The 20,929-nt window shown below is 44.2% G+C and overlaps 1 protein-coding gene across 1 annotated transcript in view; it reads left to right on the top strand.

Annotated features, from left to right (window-relative positions):
- LOC132407455 (prostaglandin G/H synthase 1-like) overlaps positions 1-20,929 on the top strand; it is a 102,863-nt gene that overhangs the window by 42,795 nt on the left and 39,139 nt on the right. The window lies entirely within an intron of this gene.

The following is a 20,929-nucleotide window of genomic DNA, read 5'->3' on the forward strand; positions in this document are numbered from 1 at the left end:
GATCAACAACTGAAGACAAAGCATGAGCAGCATAGTTGTTGTTGGCCCACGGCCTCCTCTGCTGCTGCAATGAAGTTAGAAGTCTGTCTGGATAGCCTCCAACCTCACTGCATAAATGTGTATTTTTCTAACTTCTGGTCATTTCTCCCACCCTCCCCCTTCTCTCTTTTTCCATTTTCCATTCTAGTTTCCCTCTCACCTCTTCACTTCTCCTCACCTGTCTACTTATCACCTCCCAGCGTATTTCATTCCCCCTCACCTGGTCTGAACTAACACCTGCTGCTGGTATTCCCTCCCCTGCTCCACCTTCTCTAGTGACTCAATGCCGAGCCGACCCCTCTGGCCTTCAAGCCATGCTGCCCCAGGAACACTCAACCAGCCCGATTAACCCTAACCCTGTCAGGGGGCAATTTACAAAGACCAGTTAACCTAGCTGGTGTGTCTGGACTGTGGGAGGAAGCGAGAGCACCCAGAGAAAGCCCATTCATTCCACATGGAGGGTGTACAGATTCCTTACAGAACAATGCCGACATTGAACTCCCAAGTCCGGAACACCCCAAGCATTGTGCTAATGGCTACGTTACCAGCGCCCACATATCCTGCCTTCTACCTCACCCTGATGAAGGGTCTTGGCCCGAAACATTGACTGTTTATTCCCCTCCATGAATGCTGCCTGACTTGCTGAGTTCCTCCGGTGTTTTATGTGTGATGCATTAGATACTAATGACCAGCAGTTTGTGCATATGACCAGTTTCCAGCAAGAGATTTGAATAAGTACTGGGCGGAGACTAGCTCTCCTCAAAGCTGGTGTGTATAGTATCTCCCGTGGCCAGTCGAGGCACCCCTCCCTCTTCCTTCCTGCATAAAGCACTGAGTTCCCGATTCTGTCATTAATCTGGTCAGCTCCGCATCCCACCGCGTGATGTGCTGAAATACTGAGCAGCTGGCGTGGTTGTTAACATCGGTGACAAGTCCAGTCTGAGTGGTGCTTGACCTTGTTGCTGTTCCAGCAAATCCTTGCAAACAAAATGATTTTTCATTCAAGACAGCGCTGAGCTGCAGTCTCCAACATGGTCCCAGTTCAAATGTCATGTTTTTAATTGTTTTTTCGGTTCATGTGGATACTTTTAGGGGCACAGAGAGGAGTTCATCAAAGTTATAGACATTACAGCACAGAAACAAGTCCTTTGGCCCATCTAGTCCGTGCTGAACTATCAATCTGCCTAGTCCCATCAACCTACACACACACTACCACCCTCCACACCCTTCCCATCCATGTACCTATTCAAATGTCTCTTAAATGATGAAAACAAACTCACATCCACCACTTTTGCTGCCGGCTCATTCCACAGTCTCACAACCTCTGAGTGAAGAAGTTCCCTCTCATGTTCCCCTTAAACATTTCATCTTTCACTCTAGCCCATGATGTCTAGTTCTAGTCTCACTCAACCTCAGTGGAAAAAGCCTGCTTGCATTTACCCTAGCTATACCCTCATAATTTTGCATCGCTCTATCAAATCTCCTTTCAATCTTCTATGTTTTGGGGAATGAAGTTTGAAGCTATTCAATCTTTCCTTATAACTCAGGTCCTCCAGACCCGGCAAGATCCTTGTAAATTTTCTCTCTGTACTCTTTCAACCTTATTTACATCTTTCCTCTACATAGGTGACTCCAAATTAGGCCTCACCAATGTCTTATACAACTTCTACATAACATCCCAACTCCTTTACTCAATAGACTGATTTATGAAAGCCAATGTTCCAAAAGCTTCCTTTATGACATTATCTACCCGTGGTGCTACTTTCAAGGAATTATGCATCTGTATTCCCAGATCCCTCTTTTCTACTGCACTATTCAGTGCCCAAATATTCACCATTTAAGACCTACCCGGATTGGTCCTTCCAAAGTGTAACACCTCAGATGTTTGCATTAAATTCCATCTGCCATTTTTCAGTCCAATTCTTCCATCTGGTCTACATCCCACTGCAAGCTTTAATGGTCTTCCCCGCTATCCACAAACTTGGTGTCATGCGCAAGTTTAGAGGCCTGTTCGGCATTTGGGGATGGAGATGGGGCTGTGGATGTCTTGTTGTGTTCTGTGTTGCTCTGCCGGGCGTGGTGGGCATGCTATGTTGGCACCAGACTGTGTGGCGACATTTCCATCTGCCCCCTTCACATACTTGTGTTGATGCTAACGCAAGCAACACATCTCACTGTATCTTCAATGTACGTGTGATAAATAATCTTGAATCTTTGCATCCCAATGCAATGTCACTTCTAATTTGGCAGGAAGCCCCAGAAAGAACTTTAAAATGATTAATTTCCCATCTATCTGAAGGCAAAAATAGAATAGTGTGCCATTGATGTTAAGTACGTGATGTTTGTAACTGTGATCCTAAAGCTGTTCAAACACGTTAACATGACAGGACATCTGTCCGAGAGGTCTGGACAATGACAGCATGAGCAGTATTGTCTTGTATCTCAATTCCATACTGTTCTTTTTCAATTAAAAAAAAACGTAAGGCATAGGAGCAGTATTAGGCCATTCAGCCCATCAAGTCTGCTCCACCTTCCCATCATGGCTGATTTATTAACCCTCACAACCCCATTCTCCTGTCTTCTCCCCATAACCTTTGACACCCTGACTAATCAAGAACCTGTCAACTTCCACCCATTGACTGGGCCTCCATAGCCATCCGTGGCAATGATTTCCACAGATTCACCACCCTCTGGCAAAAGAAATTCCTCTTCATCTATCTTCTAAATGGACTTCCATCAATTCTGAGGCTGTACCCTCTGGTCCTAGACTCTCCCACGATAGGAAGCATCCTCTCCACATCCACTCTATCTAGGATTTACAATGTTCAATAAGTTTCAATAAGACTTGCCTCATTCTTCAGAACTGTAGTGAGTACAGGCCCAGAACCATAAAATGCTCTTCACATGTTAACTCTTTCATTTCTGGAATCATTCTTGTGAACCTCTTTGCCCATTCTCCTAATCTGTCCAAATCCTTCTGCATGCTCCCTCCTTCTTGAACACTACCCAGCCCTCCACCTATCTGCCTATTGTCCACTCAGGACTCCTGCTGCCCACGAACAGAACTGTCACTCCACCAAGGGTGAAGGTTTACATACTTAGAGATGCAAAATGGAACCGAGCTGCCCAGCAACCCCAGACCGTCTCAGGACAATGTACATTGACCAATTCATTTACTAGCCAGTGCTTTTTGGATGCCGGAGCACCCTGAGGAAAGCCACTCTGTCATTGGGAGAAAGTACAAACCTTACAGAGAAGACCGGAATTGAACTCTGACCTCCGACTCCTCATGTTCTAATAGTATTGTACTAACCGCAATGCTACCGTAGCGCTCTGCAGTCCCTGAGAGATCAGCTTTATTTGCCACACGTATGTTGAAACATAGAGTGAAATGTGTCACTTGTGTTAACGACCAACGCAATCCAAGGACATGCTAGGGGCAGCCCACAATTGTCACCATGCTTCTAGCACCAATATAGCATGCTCATAATTTACTAACCGTAATCCATAAGACCATAATGAGGGAAAAAATGAAAAAACACGAAATGCTGGCAGAACTCAGCAGGCCAGACAGCATCTATGGGAGGAGGTAATAACTGAATAACTGTCTGGCCTGCTGAGTTCTGCCCGCATTTCATATTTTTTTTATTGTTATTACCTCCTCCCATAGATGCTGTCTGGCCTGCTGAATTCTGCCAGCATTTTGTGTTTTTTTTATCTATTTCCAGCATCTGCAGATTCATTCGTGAGACCATAATGGGGGTTGGGAACCGAAGTGAAGAGATGGAGGAAGGGATAGTTGGCTCAAAAATCGAGAAAGCTTGGAAACAGTGCAAGAGGGAGGATAGACGGGTGATAGAGAAGGGATGTGTTCAGACCGATAGTTTGGAATGTGTCTATTTTAATGCAAGAAGTATCATGAAGAGAGCAGCTGAGCTTAGAGCGTGGATCAGTACTTGGAGCTATGATGTTGTGACCATTAGAGAGACTTGGATGGCTCAGGGGCAGGAATGGTTGCTTTGAGTGCCAGGCTTTAGATGTTTCAGAAAGGACAGGGAAGGAGACAAAAGAGTTGGGGGTGTGGCACTGTTGATCAGAGATAGTCACGGCTGCAGAAAAGGTATAAGTCATGAAGGGATTGTCCACTGAGTCTCTGTAGGTGGAGGTTAGGAACAGGAAGGGGTCAATAACTCTACTGGGACAAGGACATCGAGGAGCAGATAGGGAGATAGATTCTGGAAAGGTGTAATAATGACAGGGTTGTCATGATGGGAGATTTTAATTTTCCCATTATTGATTGCCATCTCCCTAGAGCAAGGGGTTTAGATGAGGTGGAGCACCAAATTTCTTGGTGCTCACCTGATGGAGAACCTCACCTGGTCCCTCAACACCAGCTCCATAGCAAAGAAAGCCCAGCAGTGTCTACTTTCTGCGAAGGCTGAGGAAAACCCATCTCCCTCAACAGCATTATGAAGGACCCCATGCACCCCTCATACAATCTCTTCTCCCTCCTGCTGTCTGGGAAAAGGCTCCGAAGCATTCGGGCTCTCACGACCAGACTATGTAACAGTTTCTTCCCCCAAGTTATCAGACTCCTCAATACCCGAAGCCTGGACTGACACCTTGCTCTACTGTCCTGTTTATTATTTCTTGTAAATGCCTGCACTGTTTTTGTGCACTTTATGCAGTCCTGTGTAGGTCTGTAGTCTAGTGTAGCTTTCTCTGTGTTGTTTTTTTTTGTGTAGTTCAGTCTAGTTTTTGTACTGTGTCATGTAACACCATGGTCCTGAAAAATGTTGTCTCATTTTTACTATGTACTGTACCAGCAGTTATGGTTGAAATGACAATAAAAGTGACTTGACTTGACTTGACTTGACTTGTTAGGTGTGTTCAGGATGGTTTTCTGACATGATATGTAGACAAGTCTACAAGAGGAGAGGCTGTACTGGTGCTGATATTAGGAAATGAACCTGGTCAGGCGTCAGATCTCTCAGTGGGAGAGCATTTTGGAGATAGTGATCACAATTCTATCTCCTTTACCATAGCATTGGAGAGGGATAGGAACAGAAAAGTGAGGAAAGCGTTTAGTTGGAGTAAGGGGAAATATGAAGTTATCAGGCAGGAATTTGGAAGTATAAGTTGGGAACAGATGTTCTCAGGGAGATGTATGGCAGAAATGTGGCAAATGTTCAGGGGATATTTGCATGGCATTCTGCATAGGTACATTCCAATGAAACAGGGAAAGGATGGTAGGGTACAGGAACCATGGTGTACAATGGCTGTTGTAAATCTAGTCAAGGAGAAAAGAAATGTTTACGAAAGGTCCAAAAAACTAGGTAATGATGGAGATCTAGAAAATTATAAGGCTAGCAGGCAGGAGGTTAAGAATGAAATTAGGAGAGTAAGAAGGGGCCATCAGAAGGCCTTGGCGAGCAGGATTAAGGAAAACCCCAAGGCATTCTACAAGTATGTGAACAGCAAGAAATTAAGACGTGAGAGAATAGGACCAATCAAGTGTGAAAGTGGAAAAGTGTATATGGAACCAGAAAAGGTAGCAGAAGTACCGAATGAATACTTTGCTTCAGTATTCACTACAGAAAATGACATTGACAATTATAGGGATGACTTACAGCTGACTGAAAAGTTGGTGAGCATGTAGACATTAACTAAGAGGATGTGCTGGAGTCTTTGGACAGCATCAAGTTGGACAAGTCACCAGAACCAGATGAGATAAAACCCAGGCTACTGTGAGAGGCGAGGGAGCAGATTGCTGATCCCCTGGCGATGATCTTTACATCATCAATGGGGACGGGAGAGGTTCTGGCTGATTGGAAGGTTGCAGATGTTATTCCCTTATTCAAGAAAAGGAGCAGGGATAACCCAGGAAATTATAGATTAGTGAGTCTTACTTCAATGGTTGGTAAGTCGATGGAGAAGATCCTGAGAGGTCCATAGAAGGCTAAGAGTGGTTGTAGATGGGTCATATTCTGCATGGAGGTCGGTGATCAGTGTTGTGCCTCAAGGATCTGTTCTGGGAACCCCTCTCTTCGTGAATTTTATAAGTGACCTGGATGAGGAAATGGAGAGATGGGTTGGTAAATTTGCTGATGACGTAAAGGTTGGGGGAGTGTTGTGGATACTGTGGAGGGCTGTCAGAGGTTACAGTGGGACAATGATAGGATGCAAAACTGGGCTGAGAAGTGGAAGATGGAGTTCAACCCAGATAAGTATGAGATGGTTCATTTTGGTAGGTCAAATATGATGGCAGAGTATAGTATTAACGGTAAGACTCTTGACAGTGTGGAGGATCAGAGAGATCTTGGGGTCCGAGTCCATGGAGCACTCAAAGCAGCTGTGCAGGTTGACTCTGTGGTTAAGAAGGCGTATGGTACATTGGCCTTCATCAACCATGGGATTGAGTTCAAGAGCCAAGAGGTAATGTTACAGCTATATAGGACCCTGGTCAGACCCCACTTGGAGTACCGTACTCAGTTCTGGTCGCCTCACTACAGGAAGGATGCGGAAACTATAGAAAGAGTGCAGAGGAGATTTACAAGAATGTTGCCTGGATTGGGGAGCTTGCCTTATGAGAAAAGGTTGAGTGAACTTGGCCTTTTTTCCTTGGAGCAACAGAGGATGAGAGGTGACCTGATAGAGGAGTATAAGATGATGGCAGGCATTGATCATGCAAGTAGTCCGAGGCTTTTTCCCAGGGCTGAAATGACTAGCACAAGTGGGCATATTTTTAAGGTGCTTGGAAGTAGATACAGAGGAGATGTTAGGAGTAAGTTTTTTACTCAGAGAGTGGTGAGTGTGTGGAATGGGCTGCCGGCGGCGGTGGTGGAGGTGGAAACAATAGGGTCTGTTAAGAGACTCTTGGATAGGTATATGAAGCTTAGAAAAATAGAGGGCTATGGGTAACCCTCAGTAATTTTTAAAGTAAGTAAATTTTCGTCACAGCATTGTGGATTGAAGGCCCTATATTGTGCTGTAGGTTTTCTATGTTTCCATAAGATAGGGGAGCAGAATTAGACCATTTGGCCCATTGAGTCTGTTCCGCCATTTCATCATGGCTGATCCATTTTCCCTCTCAGTCTCAATCTCCTGTCTTCACACCATATCACTTCATGCCTTTACCAATTAAGAATCTATCAACCTCTGTCCTAAATATACATAGAGTCTCAGCCTCCACAGCTGTTTGTGGCAATGAATTCCACAGATTCACCACTCTCTGGCTGAAGAAATTCCTCCTCATCTCCATTCTAAAAGGACACTCCTCTGTTCTGAGGCTGTGTCCTCTGGTCATAGACGCTCCCACCATAGGAAAAATTCTCTCCATATCCACTCTAACAAGGCCTTTCACCATTTGATAGGTTTCAATGAGGTCACCCCTCATTCTTCTGAATTCCAGTGAATGCATACGTCTTTGGACTGTGGGAGGAAACTGGAGCACATGCAGGAAACCCACGCGGTGGCGGGGAGAGCAAACAGCGGTGGGATTGAACCCGGGTCACACATGCTGTAAAGTGTTGTGCTATGGTCCCATGCTGCCCTAGTGACCCAGTATGGACTTAACACACTTTGCTGATACACCGGATATTGCCACTTCGCTTTGCGAGAACTTCTGCTATGCAGCTGTGTTACCAAGTGTGAAAGCATGATACAGCAACTGCAACCAGATCAAAAGGAAGGCACTTCAAAGTCAAGTAAAATCTACTATCATTTTTTTGTGGGCATACTTACCAAATCTACAGAAAAGCAACTGTAAACAGGATCAATGAATGACAGACTGTTCAAGTGCAATGATAAATAACGAGAGCATGAAATAGCAAGATAAAGAGTCCTTAAAGTGATTCCATTGGTTGTGGAAACACCAGAACTAGTATGAGTGTAGTTATCCCCTTTTGTTGAGGAGCCTGATGGTTGAGGGTAGTAACTGTTCTTGAACCTGAGTCCTGAAGCACTTATACCTTCTACCCAATGGCAGCAGTGAGAAAAGAGCACGGCCTGGGTGGTGAGGACCTCTGATGATGGATGCTGCTTTTCTACGGCAACGTTTCATGTAGGTGTGCTCAGTGGTTGGGAGGGTTTTACCTGTGATTACTGGGCTGACTCCATTGCCTTTTGTAGGATTTTCCAATAAAAGGCACGGGTGTTCCCACACCAGGCTGTATTGTAGCACTGGCTCTGGGGCTCTGAAAGTGAGGGATCTGAGGAGATCCACCAGGACACTAACTGGATTAGAAAGCACATGTTAAGAAACTAAGGCTTCTTTTTCGGGACATGACTTGATAGAGGAGTGCAAGATGATGAGGCATAGGTTGAGTGGACAGGCAAAGGACTTTACCAGGGTGGATGTGCCTAATACCAGGGGGCATAATTTTAAGTTGATTGGAGAAAAGTATGGGGGGGTGAATATCAGAAGCAGGCTTTCATCACAGTGAATGGTGGGTTCAGGGTTAGTGGTAGTGGCAGACACATTAGCGACATTTTAAAAGACTCTTATGTAGGCACATGGATGATAGAAAAATGGAGGGCTACATTATGTGGGAGGGAAATAAAATTAAAGTGTATGGGCCACATCATTTCATGGAATTGTGCCTATTAGTTTTAAAGATCTCACTATTCTCACTTTGATGCTGAACAAATAATTAAACCTCTCCCCCCCCCCCTTTATTTTACTAATTTGCTTTTTTGTTGGTGGTAGAGACATTTAAGAGACTCTTAGAGAGGCACATGGATGATTGAACTATGGAGGGCTGAGTAGGAGGGAAAGGTTAAATTGATCATAGAGTAGATTGAAAGGTCAGTACAACGTCGTGGGCTGAAGGGCCTGCACTGTGTGAGACTGATAGCTGACCTACATAAGAATGCAGCGCTGGCAATTCTCCATCCAGTTTGCCATTCAGCAAGTCTCAGTGGTTTTGTGAGGCTTCTCATCAACCACAGCTGCTCCCCAAGCATTAACCTCTGTCTGATCTCACCGACTGAGCAAGCTGATAGCACAGGGAGAGCAACAACGCACCCTGACAGATAGGCATACTTCTTACACGTTACCTCTTCATGCCAGTGAATCTGGACATTACTCTCACAGGACATGGTACAATCAGATATAATCACCATGCTTCATAGTTTGAAGTAAATTTATTATCAAATTACATGTGTGTCACCATATGCTACCCTGAGATCCATTTTCCTGTGGGCATTCACAGTAAGTATAACAAACACAACAGAATCAATGAAAGACCTCACACAACAGGACAGACAAACAATGTGTAAAAGACAACAAACTCTGCAAATGCAAAATAAAAGAAAAAATAAATGAGCAATAAATATTGAGAACATGAGAGCAGTGAATCATTAGGCTGTGTGAATAGTCTAGTGTTGGAGATGAGTGAAGTTATCCCTTCTGCTTTAAGAATCTGATGTGTGGATCATGAGGCTCTTGTACCTTCTTCCTGATAACTGAGGGGTAATAAATGTTCCTGAACCTGGTGGTGTGAGTTCTGAGTCTCCTGTACCTCCAGAGGCATTTAAACACGTAAATAGGCAAGACATAGATTGATGTGGCTCTAATATGGACAAAACGGTGTTATTAATTAATAACTGATTTATTTAGAGATACAGAATTGGCACTGAGTCCAGCTCTGGGACTCAGAAACATAAAGGGGAGAGAAGAGGCACGCTGTGGTGATAGGGAATTCATTAGTTAGAGGAACAGACAAGAGGTTCTGTGGCCACAAACAAGATTCCCAGAATGTATGTTGCCTCCTGGGTGCCAGGCCCTGGTGCATCTCGTATCAAATCCTCAGCATTCTTAAGTGGGAGGGTGAGCAGCCAGAGGTTGTGGTCCATGTGGATACCATTGATATGGGTAGGATGAGTGACAAGGTTCTGCACAGGAAGTTCAGGGAGTTGGGTGCAAAATTAAAGGCAGGACCTCCAAGATTGTGATCTCAGGATTGCTACCCATGCCACGTGCTAGTGAGGCCAGAACGAGGAAGATTATGCAGTTTAACACGTGGCTAAGGAGTTGGCGTAGGAGGGAGGGCATAAGGTTTTTGGATCATTGGGCTCTCTTCCAGGGAAGGTGGGACCTGTACAGATGGGACTGTTTTCACCTGAACTGGAGGGGGACTAATACCCAAGCAGGAAGGTTTGTTAATGCTGGACAGTGGGGTTTAAACTAGAGTTACCGGGGATTGGGAACTGGAGTGCCAGAACAGTCAGTGGAGAGGTTGTGGAGGCAGATGTTGATAAGACCTCAGACAAAGTTAGAAATCAAAAGGTTGAGTGTGGAGTGACCAGTGTCCTGAGCTGCGTATATTTCAATGCAAGACGTATCACAGGAAAAGCAAGTAATTGTGCTGAAGGTGAGGTAGCTGGTTTACAGAGACAGTGTGTACTGAGGAGAGGCTACTGACAGGGCAAAATTGCAGTCAGCAGGATGAGTTGCAAAGTTAAAGGCAGACAAAATCGAAAAAGGTGAATACAGGTGTTATATTTAAATGTGCACAGAATCCAGAACAAGGTAGGTGAACTTGCAGCAGAGTTGCCGGTTGGCAGGTACGATGTTGAAGGCATCACAGAATCATGGCTGAAAGATTATAGCTGGGAGCTTAATGTCCAAGGACTGTATCGAAAGGAGAGGCAGGAAGGCAGAGGGGGCTGTGTTGCTCTGTTGGTTAAAAAAAAGAAATCAAATCATTCGAAGGACATGACATAGTGATGGAGGATGTTGAATCATTGTGGATAGAACTAAGGAAGTGCAAGGGTAAAAAGAGCCTTGAGGTTGGTTAGGGTGAAAGGTGAAATATTTAAGGGGATCATGAGAGGGAACTTCACTCAGAGAGCAGTGGAAGTGTGGAACAAGCTGCCAACAGAAATGGCAAATGTGAATTAATTGTAACATTTATGAGACTTTTGGATAGGTGCGTGGATGGGACAGGTACAGAGTGCTGACCCGGTGCAGGTCGGTGTGACTCAGCAGAAATCCAGACCGGTAAGGACTAGATGGGCTGGGGGGCCTGTTTCTGTAGAGCTCTATGACTATGGAGGAGATGGTCTGATGGGCCTTTTTCTGTGCCTTAGGGCTCTGTGACAGGGTGGCACAGTAGTATGTGGTTCGCTTAATGCTATGACAGTGCTACTGACTCGTGTTCAATTCCCACCGCTGTCAGGAAGGAGGCTGTACATTCTCCCTGTGACTACGTGGGTTTTCTCCAGGTGCTCTGTTTTCCTTTCACAATCCAAAGCTGTACCGGGTGTACAGCATTGTTCACATGGGTGTAATTAGGCAGTGTGGGTTCGTTGGGCTGGAAAACCTGTTACCATGCTGTATCTCTAACTAGCTTAGGCTCTAATGTAGCTGAACAAAATTATTGGCAGAGATGTGAAGAGTCAAATTGCCTACTTGTATACTATGCCATTCCACAGCTGTAAAATCTCTTTTTTGATTACTCTAGCAGAACTTTGTAGGTTTAGTTTGTTGGTTAAGCTAGTCAGTATTGATCAAATGGCATTAACGATAAGATTGGTGTGTTGATAATGAAAACAGTCATATGTGAGAGACTGATTCTGATCTGCTGATTTGGAATGAGCAATAACAGGACCCTCAGAATCAGCTTTGTTATCACTTTCTTATGTGATGTGAAATTTGCTGTTCTGTGGCAGCAGTATAGTCCCGAGATGTACAATAACTGTAAATTACAAAATAGTGTAAGAAAGGAATAACAAAGTAGTGGGCAGGGACTTTTCAGAAATCTGCTGGCAGAGGGGAAGAAGTTGATCTTGTGCCATTGGGTCTGGGTCTTGTACCTCTTCCCCGAAGGTAGCAATAAGACGAGGGCATGTCCTGGATGGTGAGGGTCCTTCTAGAAGCACCACCACTTGAAGATGTCCTTGATGGTGGGTACAGTTGGCTCCACGGTGGATCTACTCAGCAGGCACTGGTCTATTTTGTGTTTCACTAGCGCTAAGCCAGTCCAGGCATCAACTTTGGTGGTGAATGGCTGAGAATTGGAAATGAGATGGTGGAAAACAGAGTGACCTAAATTTAATCAGCCAATCCCCATCATCTCATCGCTATTTATGCTGCTTAGCAAATTCTTATCAAGTAGCTCTGGTGGAAAATTACTGAACTGATATTTACTGTGTTAAGCTATCTTATGTATTTATGTTTATTTGTGTATCATTTTTATTTTACTATTATTATTGTTGTACTCTTCACCTAATTGTGTGTGATTATTTTTCTTGTGCTGTATCAGATCTGGAGTAACTATTATTTCATTCTCTTTGACACTTGTGTACAGGAACTGACACTTAACAATCTTGAAGTCAATTGTCAAGAAGTACACTAGTTCTTACTTGGAAAAGTGAGGGTTAACAAATGTTTGTTAAAGGCAGATTGTCCCCAATAAACTTCTGGATAAAGTGAGTGAAGGTGTCCATGATGTTAGATACTGCTGTAGAAGTAAATTTACTTGTTTATTTAGAGATACAACGTGGAACAGGCCCTCTCGGCCCTTCGAACCTCACCACCCAGTAACCCCCAATTAATCACAGGACAACTTACAATGACCAATTAACCTACCAACTGGTACGTCTTTGGATGTGGGAGGAAACCCACATAGTCACCAGGAATATATACAAACTCCTTACAGGCAACAGAGGGAATTGAACCCAGGTCTGTACTGTAAACCGGTGTGCTAACCACTATGCAACCATGTAAATGCAACCTAAGTAAAAGTCAAGATTCAAGATTGCGTAATGACATTTCCTGTTCACAAGCGTAAAAAAGAACAAAAGAATTGTTAATCTGGTTCTGATGCAGCACAAAATAACATAAAGAACACAGTAATAATAAAAACACAATAAATATAAATACGTAAGATAGCTCATACGTGATTGAATGTCCATAAATTGACTCTAGGCACAAGACTGTCTGTACGTTAGGTGACTGACGGGAAATGGTGATTAAGGGTATGTTGAGGTGAGTTATCAGCCTTCACTCAACACATCCAGCATTACTGCTTGGGGAATGTAACTGTTTTTGAGTCTGGTGGTCCTGGTGTGGATGCTTCTTCAACCTCCTCCCGATGTCAGAGTCGGGTTATTCGCAGATACACGTGTGCATGGGTGCAATAACAAACTTGCAGCAGTGTCGCAGACAGAGCAGCAGTCACCAGAAAAATGTAAATTATACACAATCTACACCAGAAAGGAAAAGTGGCTGCTTTAGTGCAAAGAAAAGCACAACAGAAAATAATTATTCATAGAACAGAAACTAAAAGGAGTTAACAGCTCATAAGAGATAGAAAGATGACGAACATCTTTTTCAAACTGAGCACCGGGTGTTGTCCCAGAGATGTAAATTAAGACAAGTGTGTAAAGATTAAACCTCAAGACCATAAGATATAGGAACAGGATTAGGCCATTTGACCTATTAAATCTGCTGTGTCATTGACTGATCCAATTTCCCACTCAGACCCAATCTCCTGCTTTCTCTCTGTATCCCATCATACCCTGACCAATCAAGCATTTACTTTAAATATAGATAGAGACTTGGCCTTCACAGCTGTCTGTGGCAAAGAATGCCACAGTTTCATCACTTTGGCTAAAGAAATTCATCTTCAATTCTATTCTGAGGCGGTCCTTTAGTCTTAGACTCTCCCACCATAGGAAACATTCTCTCCACATTTACTCTATCAAAGCCTTTCACCATTTGATAGGTTTAATTGAGGTCACCCCTCATTGTTCTGAATCCTAGTGAATATAGGCCCAGAGCCATCAAACACCTTTCGTATGAGAAATCATTCACTCCTGGAATCATTTTTGTGAACCTCCTTTGAATCCTCTCCAGTTTCAGCACATTCTTTTGAAGATAAGGGGCCCAAAACTTTACAGTACTCCGAGTGGGGCCTCACCAGTGCTTTATAAAGTCTCAATTTTGCATCCTTGCCTTTATATTCTAGTCCTCTTGAAATGAATGCTAACATTGCATTTGCCTTCCTCACCACAGCCTCAACTTGTAAACTAACCTTTAGGAAATCCTGTACAAGGACTCCTAAGCCCCTTTGCACTCAGATTTTTGTATTTTCTCTCCATTTAGAAATTAACCAACCCTTTCATTTCTTCTACTAAAGTGCATGACCATGCACTATCCGACTCAATATTCCATCTTCCACTTCTTTGCCCATTCTCCTAATCTGTCTGTCCCTCTGTAGCCTCTCTACCTCCTCAAAACTACCTGCTCCCTCATCTATCTTCTTATCATCTGCAAACTTTGCAACAAAGCCATCAATTCCATCATCCAAATCATTGACGTATAACGTTGTGTCATCTTGCCTTTAGAATACAATTGCTTCTTTGGGATACATATACCCTGTGACTTCCAAAGTGCTTTCTGAAATTCCAGCCATTGCTGCTCTGCCATCATCCCTGCCGGTGTTCTTTTCCAATCATTTCTGGCCAGCTCCTCTCTCATGCCTCTGTACTCCACTGTAATACTGATACATCTGACATTCACTTCTCCTTCTCAAATGTTAGGGTGAATTCGATCATATTATGATTATTTGCCTCTAAGCTCTCTAATCAATTCTGGTTCATTGCACAACACCCAATCCAGAATAGCTGCTCCCCTAGTGAGCTCAACCATGAGCTGCTCTAAAAATCCATCTCGTAGGCAATCTAGAAATTCCCCTTCTTGGAGACCAGCACCAATCTGATTTTCCCAATCTTCCAGCATATTGAAATCCTCTATGATTATTGTAACATTGCACATTTGGCGTGCATTTTCCATCTCCTGTTGTAATTTGTTTACCACATCCTTATTACTGTTTGGGGGTCTGTATATAACTCCCATCAGGGTCTTTACCCTTGCAGTTCCTTGGCTCTCTCCACAAAGATTCAACATCTTCTGACTCTATGTCAGTTCTTTCGAATGACTTGATTTCATTTTTTACCAACAGAACAGTGCAGCCCCTCTGCCTTCTTGCCTGTCCTTCTGAAACAATGTGTATCCTTGGACATTAGGCTCCCAGTTACAATTTTCTTTCAGCCATGATTCACTTGTGCCCACAACATCATTCAAGCCAATCTGCAACTATGCTACAGGTTTATCTACCTTATTTCATAAACTGCATGCATTCAAATATAACACCCTATCTTCAATAATCAAACACGTACATTAATTAAATTGTAATTTGAATTATAATAATTTTATTATTAAAAAAAGGAATCTAAATCCACTGCCAAGATTGAAGCTGCTTGGTAAAGAAAGAAAGAAGGAAAAAAAATCCTGATCACATAGTAATTTATGTTATGAGCCAACATCTGTACTTTAACAGCAAATCAAAGGTTTTGAAAGTAGTTAAGAATGGTCCCCACAATGTGAGAAAGTCTTGGTTAGAATCAGAAGTTGAACAACGGATCTTCTCTAAATTTAAACATGACATAACATAACATAACTATCAAGCGTGAGTAGGCGGAGCAGTATCCATCCATTTAAGCAACACCGCCCTTCTAGCTATAAGAGAAATAAAAGCCAATATATGCAAATCTGATGTCTCCAAAGTTATGCCATTTTCTCCAACAATACCAAACAAGGCAGTCAAAGGGTTAGGCTTAAAATTTACTTTAAAAAGTACAGAAAAAGTTTGGAATACTTCCCTTCAGTATTTTGATTTTGTCTGCCTTCTACGTTGCAACTCATCCTGTTGACTGCAATTCTGCCCTATCAACAGCCTCTCCTCACTACACATTGCCTCTGTTTGTAAACCAGCTATCTCATCTTCAGCACTATCATCCGCCTTTCCTGTGATACGTCTTGCACTGAAATATAGGCAGCGCAGAACACTAGTCGCACAATGGTCAACTTTGTGATTCCCAACTTTGTCTGAGGTCTTACCAGCATCTGCCTCTACAACCTCTCCACTGACTGTCTTGGTACTCTGCCTCCCAACCCCCTGCACCTTGAGTTTAAACCCCATCGTACAGCATTAACAAACCTTCCCGCAAGGATATGTCCCACTCCAGTTCAGGTGCAAGCTGTCCCTCTGTACAGGTCCCACTTTCCCTGGAAGAGACCCCAATGATCCAAAAATCTAATACCCTCCCTCCTGCGACAATTCCTTAGCCATGTATTAAACTGTATAATCTTCCTAGTTCAGGCCTCACTAACACGTGGCCTGGGTAGCAATCCTGAGATCACAACCCTGCCCTTTAACTTAGCACCGAACTCCCTGAACGCCCAATGCAGATCCTGGTCCCTCGCCCTACCTATCTCATTGGTACCTATGTGGACCATGACTTCTGGCTGTTCACCCTCCAACTTAAGAATGCTGAGGACTCAATCCAGGAAGTCCCATGTCCTTGTATCCGGAAGGCAACATACCATCTGGGAATCTTGTTCTCGCACCACTGACCCTCCCGTCCATTCCCTAAATCCCCTTTCACCCCAGTGAACAGCTTCTCCTGTCTCCTCTTCTGAATCACAGAGCCAGACTCAGTGCCAGAGACCCAGCTGCTGTGACTTTCTGCTGTTAGGTCACCACCCCCCTCCCCAACAGTATCCAAAGTGATGTACCTTTTGGTGAGGGGGATGGCCACAGGGGTACCCCTTTCCCTTTCCTGACTGTCACCCAGTTTCCTGTGTCCTGCACCTTGTGTGTGACTACCTCTCTATATGTCCTATCTATCACCCCTCCAGCCTCCCAAATGATCTGGGGTTCATTCAGTTCCAGCCGCAACTCCTTAATGCAGTTAGTTAGAGGCTGCAGCTGGATGTACTTCTTGCAGTTGTAGTCATCAGGGACACTGGAGGTCTCCCTGCCTTCCCACATCCTGCAAGAGGAGTATTCCACTATCCTGCCTGGCATCCCCACTGTCCTAGCTGAGCAGATATAAAGAATGGAAGGAAAAAATATCTTAACCTTGAGCTTTTCTTTTACTTTCTCTGACTGAAGCCTCTCTTCGCTAAAGCTTTAACATAGAACGTAGAACAATACAGCACAGTACAGGCCCTTCGGCCCACAATGTTGTGCCGACCCTTAAACCTTGCCTCACGTATAACCCCCCCACCTTAAATTCCTCCATATACCTGTCTAGTAGTCTCTTAAATTTCACTAGTGTATCTGCCTCCACCACTGGCTCAGGCAGTGCATTCCACGCACCAACCACTCTCTGAGTGAAAAACCTTCCTCTAATATCCCCCTTGAACTTCCCTCCCCTTACCTTAAAGCCATGTCCTCTTGTACTGAACAGTGGTGCCCTGGGGAAGAGGCGCTGGCTGTCCACTCTGTCTATTCCTTTTAATAGCTTGTATACCTCTATCATGTCTCCTCTCATCCTCCTCCTCTCCAGAGAGTAAAGCCCTAGCTCCCTTAATCTCTGATCATAATGCATACTCTCTAAACCAGGCAGCATCCTGGTAAATCTCCTCTGTACCCTTTCCAATGCTTCCACATCCTTCCTACAGTGAAGCGACCAGAACTGGACACAGTACTCCAAGTGTGGCCTAACTAGAGTTTTATAGAGCTGCATCATTACCCCGCGACTCTTAAACTTTATCCCTCGACTTATGAAAGCTAACTTAAGCTTTCTTAACGACCACTCTGGTTAAGATCACCGCTCTGACTATGTCTACTCAGATAATGGCCGCTGCATTTGCCTCTGCCTTCCTTCACTTTGCTCTCGTTAATCAATCCCAAATGCAGATTGGTGGCTGGTCAAAGCTCTATTTCGCTGAAGCAACCTGCTGCTCCTTTTCCTACCTGGGTAGTGGAGCTGAATGAAATCCCGTCTCCTCAAAACTTCCGCTATCCAGGTTGGTTTGCTGGAATCTCTGTTAGCATTGTTTCCTCAACACCACTGAGCACGCTTATAAGGATCAGTGCCACAAGAAAGCAGCTCTCACCACCCAGGTCACACTCTCCTCTCACTGCTGCCATCAGGAAAGAGGTACAGGAGCTTCATAACTTACCCTCTCATGATTTGTAACTCCAAAACGTTAATTCAAAGAGAGACTGGGCGTCGGCAAATACAGATGTAACCGAGTTTACTTTAAGCGAGCGCTCACTTATCATGTAGTAGCATAATGACATAATTAACGTATTTTTGCATATGATGATGGCTGGTTTTTTGCTTGCGAAGATCAAGAGGGAACTCCATCACTGTCGGACTGTTGTTCACACCCGCGCTGCGTAGGTTTGTAGAGAGGATCGGTACACACGGACCAATTCCACTCTTTAGGGCCGGGGACGTTCCACAATGGTGAAGGGAGCTGTGACAACCGCGACGACCGCAAGGCTGTAGGTTGAGTGTGGGACTTTTCCTTCTCCTAGACAGACTGCCCGGCAAGGTTTATGAATCAATAGTAACAGGGACATCGAAGAGCAGATAGGGAAACAGATTCTGCAAAGGTGTAATAATAACTGGGGCATTGTGGTGGGAGATTTTAATTTCCCAATTATTGATTGGCATCTCCCTAGAGTGAGGCATTTAGATGGGGTGGAGTTTGTTAGGTGTGTTCAGGAAGGGTTCTTGACACAATATGTAGATAAGCCTACAAGAGGAGAGGCTGTACTTGATCTAGTATTGGGAAGTGAATCTGGTTAGGTGTCAGATCTCTCAGTGGAAGAGCATTTTGGAGATGGTCATCACAATTTTATCTCCTTTACCATAGCATTGGAGAGGGATAGGAACAAACAAGTTAGGAAAGCGTTTGGTTGGAGTAAGGGGAAATATGAAGCTATCAGGCAGGAACTTGGAAGCATAAATTGAAAACAGATATTCTTGGAAAACGTACGGAAGAAATGTAGCAAATGTTGAGGGGATATTTGCGTGGGGTTCTGCGTAGTTACATTCCAATGAGACAGGGAAAGGATGATAGGATACAGGAACCGTGGTGTATAAAGGCTGTTGTAAATCAAGTCAAGAAGAACAGAAGAGCTTATGAAAGTTTCAAAAAAACTAGGTAATGATAGAGATCTAGATTATAAGGCTAGCAGCATGGAGCTTCAGAATGAAATTAGGAGAGCCAGAAGGGGCCATGAGAAGCCGTGGCAGACAGGATTAAGGAAAGCCCCAAGGCATTCCACAAGAATGTGAAGAGCAAGAGGATAAGACGTGAGAGAATAGGACCAATCAAGTGTGACAGTGGAAAAGTGTGTATGGAACCGGAGGAGATGGCAGAGGTACTTAATGAATATTTTGCTTCAGTATTCACTCTGGAAAAGAATCTTACGATTGTAGGGATGACTTGCAGCAGACTGAAAAGCTTGAACATGTAGATATTAAGGAAGAGGATGTGCTGAAGCTTTTGGAAAGCATCAAGTTGGATAAGTCACCAGGACTGGACAGGATGTACCCCAGGCTACTGTGGGAGGCAAGAGAGGAGATTGCTGAGACTCTGGTGACAATCTTTGCATCATCAATGGGGATGGGAGAGGTTCTGGAGGATTGGAGGGTTTCAGATGTTGTTCGTTTATTCAAGAAATGGAGTAGGGATAGCCCAGGAAATTATAGATCAGTGAGTCTTACTTCAGTGGTTGGTAAGTTGATGAAGAAGATCCTGAGAGGCAGGATTTATGAATATTGGGAGAGGCATAATATGATTAGAATAGTCAGCATGGCTTTGTCAAAGGCAGGTCGTGCCTTACAAGCCTGATTGAATTTTTTGAGGATGTGGATAAACAGATTGATGATGGTCGAGCAGTAGATGCAGTGTATGTGGATTTCAGCAAGGCATTTGATAAGGTACCCCATGCAAGACTTATTGAGAAAGTAGGGAGGCATGGGATCCAAGGGGCATTGCTTTGTGGATCCAGAACTGGCTTGCCCACAGAAGGCAAAGAGTGGTTGTAGATGGGTCATATTCTGCATGGAGGTCGGTGACCAGCGGTATGCCTCAGGGATCTGTTCTGGGACCCCTACTCTTTGTGATTTCTATAAATGACCCGGATGAGGAAGTGGAGGGATGGGTTAGTAAATTTGCTGATGACACAAAGGTTGGAGGTGTTGTGGATAGCGTGGAGGGCTGTCAGAGGTTACAGTGGGACATTAATAGGATGCAAAACTGAGCTGAGAAATGGCAGATGGAGTTCAACCCAGGTAAGTGTAAGGTGGTTCATTTTGTTAGGTCAAATATGATGGCAGAATATAGTATTAATGGAAAGACTCTTAGCAGTGTGGAGGATCAGAGGGATCTTGGGGTCTGAGTCCATAGGACACTCAAAGCTGCTCCGCAGATTGACTGTGTGGTTAAGAAGGCATATGGTGTATTGGCCTTCATCAATCTTGGAATTGAATTTAAGAGCCAAGAGGTAATGCTGCAGCTATATAGGACTTTGGTTAGACCCCACTTGGAGTACTGTGCTCAGTTCTGGTCGCCTCACTACAGGAAGGACATGAAACCATAGAAAGGGTGCAGAGGAGATTTACAAGGATGTTGCCTGGATTGGGGAGCATGCCTTGTGAGAATAGGTTGAGTGAACTTGGCCTTTTCTCCTTGGAGTGGCGGAGGATAGAGGTGACCTGATAGAGGTGTATAAGATGATGAGAGGCATTGATCGTGTGGATAGTCAGCGGCTTTTTCTCAGGACTGAAATGGCCAGCATGAGAGGGTACAGGTTTAAGGTGCTTGGAAGAAGGTCCAGAGAAAATGTCAGGGGTAAGTTTTTTACGCAGAGAGTGTTGAGTGCGTGGAATGGACTGCCAGTGGCGGTGGTGGAGGTGGAATTGATAGGGTCTTTTAAGAGACTCCTGGATAGGTACATGGAGCTTAGAAAAATAGAGAGCTATGGGTAAAGCCTAGGTAGTTCTAAGGTAAGGACATGTTTGGCACAGGTTTGTGGGCCGAAGGGCCTGTATTGTGCTGTCAGTTTTCTATGTT

Source organism: Hypanus sabinus, chromosome 18 (assembly GCF_030144855.1).
Source record: "Hypanus sabinus isolate sHypSab1 chromosome 18, sHypSab1.hap1, whole genome shotgun sequence".
Taxonomy (NCBI): Eukaryota; Metazoa; Chordata; class Chondrichthyes; order Myliobatiformes; family Dasyatidae; genus Hypanus; species Hypanus sabinus.